Raw genomic sequence first — 4,782 nt, forward strand, 5'->3', positions numbered from 1 at the left:
TTGACTAGCTCGTTGATCAACAGAGATTCATGGTTTCCTGACTATGGACATTGGATGTCATTGATAACGAGATCACATCATTAGGAGAATGATGTGATAGACAAGACCCAATCCTAAGCATAGCACAAAGATCGTGTAGTTCATTTGCTAGAGCTTTTCCAATGTCAAGTATCATTTCCTTAGACCATGAGGTCATGTAACTCCCGGATACCGTAGGAGTGCTTTGGGTGTGCCAAACGTCACAACGTAACTGGGTGACTATAAAGGTACACTACAGGTATCTCTGAAAGTGTCTGTTGGGTTGACACGGATCGAGACTGGGATTTGTCACTCCGTATGACGGAGAGGTATCTCTGGGCCCACTCGGTAATGCATCATCATAATGAGCTCAAAGTGACCAAGTCGTTGGTCACGGGATCATGCATTACGGTACGAGTAAAGTGACTTGCCGGTAACGAGATTGAACGAGGTATTGGGATACGGACGATCGAATCTCGGGCAAGTAACGTACCGATTGACAAAGGGAATTGTATACGGGATTGATTGAATCCTCGACATCGTGGTTCATCCGATGAGATCATCCTGGAACATGTGGGAGCCAACATGGGTATCCAGATCCCGCTGTTGGTTATTGACCGGAGAGTCGTCTCGGTCATGTCTGCATGTCTCCCGAACCCGTAGGGTCTACACACTTAAGGTTCGGTGACGCTAGGGTTGTAGAGATATTAGTATGCGGTAACCCGAAAGTTGTTCGGAGTCCCGGATGAGATCCCGGATGTCACGAGGAGTTCCAGAATGGTCCGGAGGTGAAGAATTATATATAGGAAGTCCAGTTTCGGCCACCGGGAAAGTTTCGGGGGTTATCGGTATTGTACCGGGACCACCGGAAGGGTCCCGGGGGTCCATCGGGTGGGGCCACCTATCCCGGAGGGCCCCATGGGCTGAAGTGGGGAGGGGAACCAGCCACTGGTGGGCTGTTGCGCCCCCCTTGGGCCTCCCCTGCGCCTAGGGTTGGAAACCCTGGGGGTGGGGGGGCGCCCACTTAGCTTGGGGGGCAAGCCACCCCCTTGGCCGCCGCCCCCCGTTGGAGATCTGATCTCCCAGGGCCGGCGCCTCCAGGAGGGCTATATATAGTGGGGGGAGGGAGGGCAGCAGTACCCTAGCCCCTGGTGCCTCCCTCTCCCTCCCGTGACACCTCTCCCTCCCGCTTGCGCTTGGCGAAGCCCTGCCGGGATCCCGCTACTTCCACCACCACGCCGTCGTGCTGCTGGATCTCCATCAACCTCTCCTTCCCCCTTGCTGGATCAAGAAGGAGGAGACGTCGCTGCTCCGTACGTGTGTTGAACGCGGAGGTGCCGTCCGTTCGGCGCTCGGTCATCGGTGATTTGGATCACGACGAGTACGACACCATCAACCCCGTTCACTTGAACGCTTCTGCTCGCAATCTACAAGGGTATGTAGATGCACTCCTTCCCTCTCGTTGCTAGTAAACTCCATAGATGGATCTTGGTGATGCGTAGAAAATTTTAAAATTCTGCTACGATCCCAAACAGTGGCATCATGAGCCAGTTTTATGCGTAGTTACTATGCACGAGTAGAACACAAAGCAGTTGTGGGTGTAGATCATGTCAATTTACTTGCCGCTACTAGTCTTATCTTGATTCGGCGGCATCGTGGGATGAAGCGGCCCGGACCGACCTTACACGTACGCTTACGTGAGACAGGTTCCACCGACTGACATGCACTAGTTGCATAAGGTGGCTAGCGGGTGTCTGTCTCTCCCACTTTAGTCGGATCGGATTCGATGAAAAGGGTCCTTATGAAGGGTAAATAGAAATTGGCATATCACGTTGTGGTTTTACGTAGGTAAGAAACGTTCTTGCTAGAAACCTATAGAAGCCACGTAAAAACATGCAACAACAATTAGAGGACGTCTAACTTGTTTTTGCAGCAAGTGTCATGTGATGTGATATGGCCAGAAGATGTGATGAATGATATATGTGATGTATGAGATTGATCATGTTCTTGTAATAGGAATCACGACTTGCATGTCGGTGAGTATGACAACCGGCAGGAGCCATAGGAGTTGTCTTTATTTTTTGTATGACCTGCGTGTCATTGAATAACACCATGTAAATTACTTTACTTTATTGCTAAACACGTTAGCCATAGAAGTAGAAGTAATCGTTGGCGTGACAACTTCATGAAGACACGATGATGGAGATCATGATGATGGAGATCATGGTGTCATGCCGGTGACGAAGATGATCATGGCGCCCCGAAGATGGAGATCAAAAGGAGCAAAATGATATTGGCCATATCATGTCACTATTTGATTGCATGTGATGTTTATCATGTTTTACTTCTTATTTGCTTAGTACGACGGTAGTAAATAAGATGATCCCTTATAATAATTTCAAGAAAGTGTTCCCCCTAACTGTGCACCTTTGCGAAGGTTCGTTGTTTCGAAGCACCACGTGATGATCGGGTGTGATAGATTCTAACGTTTGAATACAATGGGTGTAAGCCAGATTTACACACGCAATACACTTAGGTTGACTTGACGAGCCTAGCATGTACAGACATGGCCTCGGAACACGGAAGACCGAAAGGTCGAGCATGAGTCGTATAGAAGATACGATCAACATGAAGATGTTCACCGATGTTGGCTAGTCCGTCTCACGTGATGATCGGACACGGCCTAGTTGACTCGGATCATGTTTCACTTAGATGACTAGAGGGATGTCTATCTGAGTGGGAGTTCATTGAATAATTTGATTAGATGAACTTAATTATCATGAACTTAGTCTAAAATCTTTACAATATGTCTTGTAGATCAAATGGCCCACGTTGCCCTCAACTTCAACGCGTTCCTAGAGAAAACTAAGCTGAAAGATGATGGCAGCAACTATACGGACTGGGTCCGGAACCTGAGGATCATCCTCATAGCTGCCAGGAAAGATTATGTCCTAGATGCACCGCTAGGTGACGGACCCATCCCAGAGAACCAAGACGTTATGAACACTTGGCAGCAGCGTGCTGATGATTACTCCCTCGTTCAGTGCGGCATGCTTTACAGCTTAGAACCGGGGCTCCAAAAGCGTTTTGAGCAACACAGAGCATATGAGATGTTCGAAGAGCTGAAAATGGTTTTCCAAGATCATGCCCGGGTCGAGAGATATGAAGTCTCCGACAAGTTCTTCAATTGTACGATGGAGGAAAATAGTTCTGTCAGTGAGCACATACTCAAAATGTCTGGGTTGCACAACCGCTTGACTCAGCTGGGAGTTAATCTCCCGGATGACGCGGTCATTGACATAATCCTTCAGTCGCTTCCACTGAGCTACAAGAGCTTTGTGATGAACTTCAATATGCAGGGGATGGAAAAGACCATTCCTGAGGTATATTCAATGCTGAAATCAGCGGAGGCTGAGATCAGAAAGGAACATCAAGTGTTGATGGTGAATAAAACCACTAAGTTCAAGAAAGGCAAGGGTAAGAAGAACTTCAAGAAGGACGGCAAGGGCGTTGCCGCGCCCGGTAAGCCAGTTGCCGGGAAGAAGCCAAAGAATGGACCCAAGCCTGAGACTGAGTGCTTTTATTGCAAGGGAAGTGGTCACTGGAAGCGGAGCTGCCTCAAATACTTAGCGGATAAGAAGGCCGGCAACACCAAAGGTATATGTGATATACATGTAATTGATGTGTACCTTACCAGTACTCGTAGTAGCTCCTGGGTATTTGATACCGGTGCGGTTGCTCATATTTGTAACTCAAAACAGGAGCTGCGGAATAAGCGGAGACTGGCGAAGGACGAGGTGACGATGCACGTCGGGAATGGTTCCAAGGTCGATGCGATCGCCGTCGGCACGCTACCTCTACATTTACCTACGGGATTAGTTTTAAACCTCAATAATTGTTATTTAGTGCCAGCTTTGAGCATGAGCATTGTATCTGGATCTCGTTTAATGCGAGATGGCTACTCATTTAAATCCGAGAATAATGGTTGCTCTACTTATATGAGAGATATGTTTTATGGTCATGCCCCGCTGGTTAATGGTTTATTCTTAATGAATCTCGAACGTGATGTTACACATATTCATAGTGTGAATACCAAAAGATGCAAAGTTGATAACGATAGTCCCACATACTTGTGGCACTGCCGCCTTGGTCACATTGGTGTCAAGCGCATGAAGAAGCTCCATGCTGATGGACTTTTAGAGTCTCTCGATTATGAATCATTTGACACATGCGAACCATGCCTCATGGGCAAAATGACCAAGACTCCGTTCTCCGGAACAATGGAGCGAGCAACCAACTTATTGCAAATCATACATACCGATGTGTGCGGTCCAATGAGTGTTGAGGCTCGCGGAGGCTATCGTTATGTTCTCACTCTCACTGATGACTTGAGTAGATATGGGTATGTCTACTTGATGAAACACAAGTCTGAGACCTTTGAAAAGTTCAAGGAATTTCAGAATGAGGTGGAGAATCAACGTGACCGAAAGATAAAAAGTTCTTACGATCAGATCGTGGGGGAGAATATTTAAGTCACGAATTTGGTACACACTTAAGAAAATGTGGAATCGTTTCACAACTCACGCCGCCTGGAACACCTCAGCGTAACGGTGTGTCCGAACGTCGTAATCGCACTCTATTGGATATGGTGCGATCTATGATGTCTCTTACCGATCTACCGCTCTCATTTTGGGGCTATGCTTTAGAGACTGCCGCATTCACTTTAAATAGGGCACCGTCTAAATCCGTTGAGACGACACCGTA

Source organism: Triticum aestivum, chromosome 6D, assembly GCF_018294505.1.
Source record: "Triticum aestivum cultivar Chinese Spring chromosome 6D, IWGSC CS RefSeq v2.1, whole genome shotgun sequence".
NCBI lineage: Eukaryota > Viridiplantae > Streptophyta > Magnoliopsida > Poales > Poaceae > Triticum > Triticum aestivum.